We start from the raw sequence: 10423 nt of genomic DNA on the forward strand, positions 1-10423 counted from the left end.
CTGCTGTACCCAGACATACACCCGAGTTTTTCTGATTTCATTTAAAGTTACAGTTTCGGGGTCTTGAAGTATCCGGTCACAGAGGCTCGGCAGTACTCAAAAAGAAGGAAAGAAGAGCGACCCGAGGGATCGCGGACAAGAGGTGAGCAAAAGAGTGTTAGAAGACAACGAGTGTTTCTGCAGGAGAGGTGCTGGTAAAAAGTGAGAATGGCAATGGGACGTTTGAAACGAGAGGGAAATAACAGCCCAGCCCCATTTCTGACAGCTTTGTCCTCCCAGACGACCACGTGGAGGATCGTAACGATATATGCCTCCCTGTGGCTGTAGCTGGGGGTTGTTTTCTCTTACTTCTGCCCTGCTCTGCAACAGCCGAGCCATATTGTTGGCGCAGCATTCGTCCGCCGAGCCTCTCGGTGCTAATTCAATTAACCAGGCACTTTGTTAGGGCTCAGCATCATGCATCTGCATGCAAATCGACTCTCATATCGAGTGAGATCTAAATGATTACATTTCGCGAGCTGTTGCGCCACATATGGGTTTCCTTGATACAAACATAAGCCGGTTGTAGCCTGTACATTGAATGCCGATATGCATTTTTTCGTAGCAGAAAACACACAACACACCAAGTTCTTGCCGGGCCCCGGTCCATCCCGCTCGCCTTCTCCTCCCCTTCATTCCTCCAGTGAAACAGGGAATAGAGTTACACTCGCACTCCGTCCTCACAAGGTCTTAGACTGGTGGGCAGTGAGAACAGATTCCTTTCACTGACCAATGAGCCTTGAAGAATAGAGAAAATGACCTCTGAGATCTGCCGAGACAGAGATGGAAGAGAGAGAGAGAGGGGGGGGGGGGGGGGGGGGGGGGCAGTAGGAGAGACGGGAAACTAAAGTTGCAGAGGGAGAAACTTAAAATGATTGTAACCGTCTTTGAGGGGAAGAGACACGACACACACCGAGTCCCTAATGAGACATGTCACGCCGATGATGGCTGGAGACGATTGGGAAAGAGGGTGTTTTAATATGCCCTTAAATATTTGAAATGGCGGACATGCAGCATGGTCAAGCAAACGCCGCGCACATTTCAAGCCTTTTTTCATCAATTAGTCAGAAATGTGTCATGCTCGTAGATAGATAGTGACTTTATTATAACTCGCGCTGTGCAGCAGCTTCAGCTGCCCTGATGTATGGCGAGTCATCGTTCTAGTCTTGGGTGCACATCAAACCTCCGTCCCGTATGTCTTCAGAAGTTGTGAAGCTACAGCTGAAACTTCCTATAGTCAAAAGTATCAACTTGTCTGTTCGTCTTTAAATATAAAAAACGTAGAACTAGTTGAACTGTCTTGGCCCCACGGGGGAAGCTCGCATCTAGCAGGTGGGTGCGATGGAGGGATTTATGCAAACAGCTGGATTTACCGTGCCGACTTTTCCAAGCTGGGGCTGCTCTTGAGAAATTGCGGCTGGGAATGTCACGCACAATGAATTGTGGGCACTCTAAGCACTGTGGGACGTGTAGTTTTAATTACCAACATGCTGCAGACCATCAGCACAGATGGACGTCCTCCTAATTGTGGTCACGCGTTCCTTTAATGTTGTCAAGCGAAAACAAGCCTTTCCCCCGGTAGAACATTTTATTTTGACATTTGCTGCCTTGAGGATGTTTTTTTAGAATGTATTAAGATGTTGTGGGGGGTTTTGTGCCAGAAAAACGTGTCCCTTTTGGGAGGGATCGGGTTCAGATACAGTCAAACTTATCTATGCTCATGCTTATGTCTGAGGGGGAGGCGGTTGCCAAGCAGCACACTGCCATTTTGGAACCACTAGCGTTTTTTTCTGGGTTTAGCTGGGGGGGGGGGGTGCACATATTTAGTATGAAAACTGAACTGTACCACCATCAGCATTTCAGATTCACGTGTTAGGATGCATGATGGAGGTACCCCACCCATACTTCTATTTTGCATGTTAATTAACATAGACCCTGCACCAAAACATGATTCTGTTGTCAAAGTAGATTTACTTATGATGGAGGACGTTGCTCTTCTCTGAGGAGAACCTCTTGTGGCACTCTGGACAAAAGCTGGTTTCTTTACCATTTTGCATGGCCATTTAAAATGCAGCTGTTTTATCAACACTTTTATTTGGTGCATATGATCTTTTTTTACCCGTTATATATAGACCACTATAATTAAAATATTCCATAAAATGTATAGATAAATCTTATTAATACTCAATTACATTATATGTAATTGCTCATTTATGTTGTTTATCTTTTATTCATTAGGTCCAAGAAACCACAATAGTTTGCACTCTTTTCTTGCGGTTTAGTCGGAGTGACGTGAAAGAAGAAAGAAAGACAGACAAGGACACAGACAACAATAGACAGGGACACTGGAGAAGGAACGATGGAGCCACAGTGGGGGTGGTGTCACTCTGCCCCGCCGCCCTTGCATGAGGCTGAAAGATCATCCGTATCCATTAGCAACAGATGAGGAGAAGCACTGGCATTCTTCATTCTCTGCACCCATTCTATCATCTGCACTTACGCTTCTTCTCCGCCGCCATCAATCCAACAGACATGAAATGCACAGTTGATCAGCTCAATATTCCCCCTGTCCACTCACAGCCTCTACGCCAGCAAGATTTGAGTCCCCACGATGACTACCATGGCAACCAAGGTCAAAGTGGACATGCTTGATGTGGATTCATCTACTGCAGGTAGTCATCACACGCGTACACACGCAACTTTATTCATCAGCATTAACATACATATGGAGAAAAACACAAATGTAAACACAGACAAACACGCGTCTGAACGAATGGTCACAAACACAATGCATGTGTGGAGAGTTGTGACACGCACAAACCCACACACACACACACACACACACACACACGCACAGTTTATCTGTTGACCAATCTTAATTGGAGCTGCTATTCCTGTCCGATGGGTCCTCTTCCTGCCTCATCTCTCCCCTCCTCTTCTTCTTCCTCCTCCTCAGTCTTCCAAACACTTATGCCTCCTCTTTTGTCCTCCACCCTCCTCCTCCGTGTTTCTATTTTGGCAGAGTCGGGCCGACCTCTCTCTCTCTCTCTCTCTCTCTGTGTCTATCTGCAGGAGATCCAGCGCCCTCATCAAACATGACCTCCCAGCACGGCCTCCCCCTGTTATCGCCCGCTCTCCCCTCACTTTCTTCTCTCTCCTCCTCTCCTCTGTCCGTCCTTCTCCGGCTCGCCTTTGTTCTCCTCCACATCAAGTGAGAGGGACGGAGGGTCGGGACCTGCAGCGGGGAGTGCTGCCGCGAGGAGGCTTTTGATCAGACGGAGAGCCGAGAAAGGTCGCTGCAGCGGACTGTTAGAGCTCATCCTCTGCTGCTTCAAGACGTGAACTGTTGCTCGATCCGTCGGCCACGCGGCGCAGACGAGGAGTGTGCATTTCAAAGAAAACAGCTTGTTGGTGCAGTTTGCTGTGTTGCTCATACTATTATACTGATACGCCGGAGCTCTGTTTTCTTTGATTTTGTCTCCCCTCATCTCCTCCTCTTTGGTACGTCCTCCATTTCTGGTCAAATTTTTCCAAGCGGCCCTCTTGGCTTGTTGAAATGTTTCTGTTTTGCCAAAGTTTTCTCGGCTAAAAATTTCTAGGCTAAATTGTGCAAACGATGAAATTGGCTCATTCCACAGAGGCTATTTCCAACAAAATAAATACACTTTTAGAACTAAACACATTGAGGAAACACAATCGGATTGCACAATATTGTGGGAGAACAAACAATTCTCTGGTGGAGCTTTGAGAAAATAAACGGCGCTTTTTATTGATAAATTGTCTGCTATTTGATTAAATTTTCAATCCAGAAATCCCCACGTATTATTTATTCTTGGTTTTGATGTTGTGAATAATGGAACATGATGGTGGGAAAAGGAGCAGTGCTATTTCAGTTGACCGTTTGATGAAGCCATTTGAACATTCAAAGCAGTTATTTAGCACCGAGAAAGAGTAACACAAGAATACTCTTTAAACAATCTGTTGCAGCCCACCCTGTTAATTAGTACTTTAATTAAGATGAGTGTGCATGAGCTGGGATCGTTGCCTCTCTCGACACGAACCTGCAGAAATAACAGGTTTTTATTTTTACGCACTTTTAAGCTTTCAGGATTGGAGGATGCTCGTCCACAAGTCTAAGTAGCGTTTTTTACACACTGCTGATTCTGCAAAAGCCAATGATGTTTTCTTCTTCAAATAATTGATACATCGTTGCCTCATATAAAAGTTTCAGTCCAAAATGCAGAAGTTTTGTGATCACAAAGGCATCGTTGTTCTCGCACCAAGGCATATAAAACACACACCGTCGCAGTTTGAAGTCCGGGGCCAGTTCGCTTGAGGCTGTTCAGAAATATAGATTACAAAGGCGATGCCGAGCTGAAGCTTCGCCTTTGGGGCTCTTACAGTTGTATATCAGCTTCAACTGCAAACGCCTAAAAGGGGCATTAAATAATCCCATTGGTCTCACTGCTGTGAATGACCATAATGTTCTACATCTGCAGTGGTTTAAATGGCTTCTTAATCAATACAAGCAACATATGTGTCCTGCGTTCTCAAGTCAAAGACAACAGTATAAAGTACAAAGTTGGATGCTGTATTTATATACGTTTGTAATTACCTTTGCATTGTGGATTCAATGTTTTGACTGTTGCATTCTGTGATGAGGAGTGTCCGGTTGTTGGTAGATCTATTGCTGCATATATTTACTTTATTTGAACATGAATACATGAATATGAATACAGCAGTAAACATCTATTGGCTACGTAAAAAAATCCCAGAGGAACGTCAACCTGAATAGACGATGTCCTCTCCGTCTGCGCGTGTTGTTATCGGAGCTTAACGTTCCATAATCAGGCCTTTAAGGGGACGTCTGTGCACCTTAGCATCAACATGCTTTTTACAGTAAAAAACTCATGTGGGCTCAAGGATCTTTGTACGCAATATTTATATTTAAAGTTATATATAATTGTGTGTATTTATTTAGTCTTTCTAACAGAATGTGAAGGGTTGACAGGACACAGACTCACAAATGAGTATCCAAGATGATGCAGAATGCAGGAGCTGGCAGACATGTCTTCAACACAGCTGGCACAGCTCAAAGGTTATCCGTATATCACATCCAGAAATACATAACGCTGTGTTTGTGTGTTTGACAGCCTGTGTGTTTGTATCAACATCCTTAGTGCCGAGTCCAACAAAGGAGGCCTGTTGAGACCTGCAGAAGTCGGTTAGAGGCCGGGAAAATGAGGACGCCAAGAAAAAGCATCAGGAGGATGAGGGAAGGGAGGAAGGTAAACATTGGGAACGAGAGGGAAAGGAGAGGCCGGCCGGCAGCTTGTGTGGAGAGATTCTCTCCCATCGGGCAGCAGGTGCTGACTCAGGACGGAGCGCAGATGATTGCTGGCCCAGGTGAGGGTGTAATTTCCTGTCCGTGGGGGTGTGTGGGCTTCGCACCTGCCGAGAGGCATCCTGAAACACAGCTGCTCACCCTCAACGAGGCACCGGCCAGTTAGGTAATAAAGATGATAACAGTACGACTAAGTCGCACATGTTTCATCTGAAGCGCGACGAAACCACCACGCGCTCCGATTAACTTCAACAAGTGGGCGGGGCGTGAGGACAAGACGGAGGTTGCCAGATCGAATGTTTATATAGTAAATAAAAGAGACACGTTGGCCTTTCGGTGAGCATTAAGCAAAATGCTTTGAACAGGCGGTGTATAAGGAACCAGTCTAAAACGTTGGCCTGGAGAGAAAACTAATGCTTGCGCTTGACCATTTGAGCATGAGAGAACGATCCAGCGACGCCTGCAGAAATCAAATAAAAGGATACTTGAAGCCGATTAGGCAAAGAGGGGCCTTTCGGTGCTTTTGTCCAATTAGAAATGCCTGGATAACTCACGTCACAAAAACTAGATTTTGTTCTCAGTCTGTAAATTACCTTTTGCATATATTAATTGGACATATGTTACACCACTGCTGTGGTACAGAATCGCTGACGTATTAGCCTCATGAATTGCTTATTATATTTAGTTCCATCCAGAAAATGCTAATCACCACGCAATGTTTTACAACATCTGGAGGAGAATACCAAATGGTATCACTGCACAGCCAACCTTGATCCGCTTTCACTAGTATGAATATTAAAACCGACACATCCACATAAAATAGTGATGGTTGAGGGGGGGGGGGGGGGCTGCTGGATGTGGCTTGTGTCAGGATTGTCAGTGTTGCGCATTTGGTTACGTTTGTAGGAACATCAATAGACAATGGCCCGAGGTGGGCTTGAATTATTCACAGAGTGCCGAGGAGACGGGTGCTTTTCGCTCCACACACAACGCGGCGAAGCATTAACTTTGATCATTTCCCTGTTTCTGGAGAGAAAACAATTAAAAGAAATCAATTAGCACAAAGTCCGTCCGTTGGATTAACTTGTGTGTGCGCGTTTCATTGTTGTCGGAGATGTTGAATGTGTTTGTTTTCACACCCGCAGTGACCGCCAGAGACTAGCTGGACAAATGGGACGTTTTAAGATTCACAGTGCTGACGACACGCGGGGATGACGCCGTCTTCCTCACACTGTGGCTGTTCTATTTTTCGCCGACAGCAGATTGCGTTTGCGTCTGGGTCAGCATTTTTGTGTTACTACTGCTGGCCGCATGAAGCCAACATTTTCTAGCGCTTCAGGCAAAGGAGTGCGTTGTTTGATCGGCTTCAAAACAGCCCGGTTTTCCTCACACAGAACACGGGAGAAAACGCGGGCATTTGCACTCACGTCAATATCTGACGAAAAACTTTTCCACGGCAGTAATATTAAGGCCTCTCTCTCCTCGGGTGAGTTTGAGTACTTTTAAATTCAATTCGGTTTTAACGGCTCTTCAAGTGAGTTCGTTTCTTGAGTTCCTGTTAATCTTTTGAACCTAACTCACACTCAAATACACATGCACTAAACTCCACTTAAAGTCACGAGCATCCTTGACACACACACACACACACAAGAGGAAAAAGGGGGCTGACTGGAGGTATTGGGGGCTGGAATGTGTGGAGGGGACAGACTGGGGATAGAAGAAACGGCGAGGAGGAGGAGGAGGAGGCTTCACATCAAGTGGTGCTCCTGCACAGAAGAGGCGGGGAAAGAGTTCAGCGGAGGGTTAAGTGAGGTAATTGGAACAGGATGCAGGTGCAGGTGTTTTCTCAGCTTCTCAACTTGGAAGCTCAGACCTGCACACAAACTTGACTGCGGCCTCGTTAAAGCAAAAGCCTGCCTGCGCCAATTAGCCGGTGAAGGTCATTGAAGGTCACTGTGTGTTCGAGGGAGATAAGTTTTCCCATTAATGGCCGAGTACCTCTGCTTGACTCTGTGGGGTCTGAGTCGCAACCAGACCTGCACACCGACTTCCCTTAAAAAAATAGGACAAACGTGGCCATTGTTTTATTTATCGCTGACAAAACATCTTATGGTGTACTTCCATTGCTCTAAACCATGATGGAATTACCGTATGTTGCTGCACATTGGAATAAATCACCTTTCTATCCAATTAAAAAAAAAACATTACACAATCGGGGGAGTAGAAATCTCTTTAAATGCAGTCGAGCCTGATTGATTTTTATGTTGTCTTCGCAATGTTCTGCATTGTTCACAGCCTTTAATAAAATAATGTTAGGAAATAGCCGAGCATGAACATAATTAGAACATGCGGCTGGATTTGATGTATATACACTAAGGTTGTGTTAGGTTAGTACAATCAGACTTATCGGTCTCATGTGTGGAACAATGTTTCTCATGCAGAGCTACAAAGTACCACCCAAACCTACACACTAAAATCTCTCACTCACAAACCCTGTCATTTCCTCTCTCCGCTGCCAACTATATTTACCACCCTCACAAACTCGCTTCACACCAATCCGGCTGCTCCCCCCTATATTTTCGTGTCATCTCATGTCTCCCTTCATCTCTCTCTCTCTGCTACCTTTCAATGTACAACAAGTCTGCACCATCTGGTCACTGAGGAGGGAGACAGGAAGGGAGAGCTCCAATCAATAGACACTCTGCCTTGTGGCAGAGCTAGAAATCAATGGTAGCGGGGAATTAAGCTGTAGTCTTTGAATAAATTGAAGACGCTGGAGCAGGCAACGAAACCACTTGGTGCAAGAAGAGTAAACCTGTTCAGATTAAAATGTAAAGGATGTTTGTTGGGCTTTGCGCTGAGAATACCTCGAGTCACAAGTACTCTGCCTTAGAGGAGATACTAAGGCCTTTGTAATGCTGGTGTCCTGAAATAAAACGATAGCAGTGCATTCACTCTGCAAAGAGGAACAAGCTGAAAGAATGGAATGTGCTTTGTAGGAGCAAGAGGGCATATTTGGGATTTGTGCAGAGAAAAGGCTTGATAGAGAAGACAGCGTTGTGACGGAGCTGCTTCTCACCTCAGCTTGCATCCATCCATCCATCCATCGTCAAACCGCTTATCCTGCACACAGGGTCGCGGGGGGGCTGGAGTCCATCCCAGCCAACTTCGGGCGATAGACAGGGTACATCCTGGATTGGTCGCCAGCCAATCGCAGGGCTACACAGAGACACACAACCATTCACACTCACATTCACACATCTACGGGCAATTTAAAGTCCCCAATTGACCTGATCCCCAGAGCATGTCTTTGGACTGTGGGAGGAAGCCGGAGAACCCGGAGAGAACCCACGCAGACACGGGGAGAACATGCAGACTCCACACAGAAAGGCCACTGGGTGGAATCGAACCCAGGACCTTCTTGCTGTGAGGCAACGGTGCTAACCACCACGCCACCGTGCCGCCCCCTCAGCTTGCAATTCATAGTTAAAAAAAAGAAGAAAGAAATCTGTTTATAAAAAAACAACTCCCTTAGGATTCATATTAGTACGAGGGAGGTTCAGCTTGGCATCTGTTCAAGAGCAGAACAAAAAAATGAAAACATATTGCATGCAGTAAATATTGACATGTTAAATGTGAAGAACAAAGACACAGGTCAATGATCTATTCAGAAAAGCAAAGAAGCGTGAATGCAAGTTTAAAAGTATGAAATACTGTTCACTTATTATTTTACTGATGCAGTCATGACAGGAAATGGAGCATTAATGATTTAGGTTGGTATTTTCTTTTGCTAATTAAAAGATAACTGCAACCTACTGAAAGGCGTGATTATGAGGACTTTACCCATCCTCTAAAAGTCTACACCATAGTCAATAATTCATTCCAACCCTGGCAGTTTATTCAAATCAGTGAGCTTTGAAAAACAACATAAACAAAAAAAAAGGGGGGAACTAGAAAGACAACAAGAGAGAAGGAGATGGACCAGAATTAGAAGGAGCACAACAGAGAGACAGACGACGATGAGACAGAGAAAGAAAGAAAGTCAAAGAGAGGAGCAGACAGCACGTTGAGTGAGACGGAAAGAGTTAGAGAGAGGTAAGCTCTGTTATTTCTCTGAGGACCTGTGTGAAGTAGCTCATACTGAGGCCTCTGGCACCACATCACTCCAACCAGCCTAATTGCAGTCCGACGGGAGTGGAAAAGCCTTGTACGGACCCGAAGGATTCCTGCATAAAAACAGGACCAGAAACCAGCAACCTTGTGTTGCATAACCAAGTCAAACTTGTGCAGCTTTCAGGGTTTTGAGAATATTTTATACCCTGTATTTTTTTTAAAGTGGTCCCATTAATTACCTGTGGTGGCTAATATGGTACAAAGAAGTATGGATTGAGTTTTGGCCTCATAGATGTCAATTGTTTTATGGATGCAATGGACCTTTGTATATTTACTTTTTTAAATTTATAATCCGCTGCAAGCGATTTCCGTCCCTGTGAATATTCCGACATTTTGTAAGATAATCACCAGTCAGAGTCATACATTTTCACAGCACCACGAACCGCTACCCTGAAAAAACTCTTGTTTTCAGTCTGTTGTTTTTGCTGGTGACAACTGCAAAAGCCATTTCCTCGAATGTGATGCAAATGATTGGGACATCCTTCCTGCGTGATGATCCTGGCGCCCCGGAGAGACCAAAGGTTGCCATCTGGAGGAAAAGCGATGGGTTTGGCTTTGAGACAGGGAGAAAGGGCTGGAGGGTAAGAGTCGGATACGAAGCAGAATGGCTAAGATATCACTCCAGTTACTCTGTATTCATTACTGTCATCCCCCCACATGCAGACATCTGTGACCTGTGGGCTGGTGGTCGCCAGCCAAGGTCTGCCTCATGTGCTATGATGGATGGCGAGGGGCGCGGTTGGGTGTCTGACTGAGTGGAGGTGTCTGAGAGGGGGGAGTGGAGCCATGGTGCACAAGCATGGGTTGGTGTCTTCTTTTCTCATTTCAGAATGACGAGCCAATACAGGTCCATCACTACGCGTGCAG

At 45.4% G+C, this 10423-nt stretch overlaps 1 long non-coding RNA gene across 2 annotated transcripts; it reads left to right on the forward strand.

Moving 5' to 3' along the window:
* Positions 1 to 3853, forward strand: LOC120830526 (uncharacterized). Of its 2 annotated transcripts, none has more exons than XR_013451598.1 (3): positions 1 to 142; positions 2322 to 2711; positions 2996 to 3853. It is a non-coding gene; the product is annotated as an uncharacterized LOC120830526 (long non-coding RNA). The 2 variants fall into 2 exon arrangements; XR_013451599.1 differs by having other exon boundaries at positions 3062 to 3853.
* The last annotated feature ends 6570 nt before the right edge of the window (positions 3854 to 10423 follow it).

The sequence above is a fragment of the Gasterosteus aculeatus genome, chromosome 12 (genome assembly GCF_964276395.1).
Source record: "Gasterosteus aculeatus chromosome 12, fGasAcu3.hap1.1, whole genome shotgun sequence".
Lineage (NCBI taxonomy): Eukaryota > Metazoa > Chordata > Actinopteri > Perciformes > Gasterosteidae > Gasterosteus > Gasterosteus aculeatus.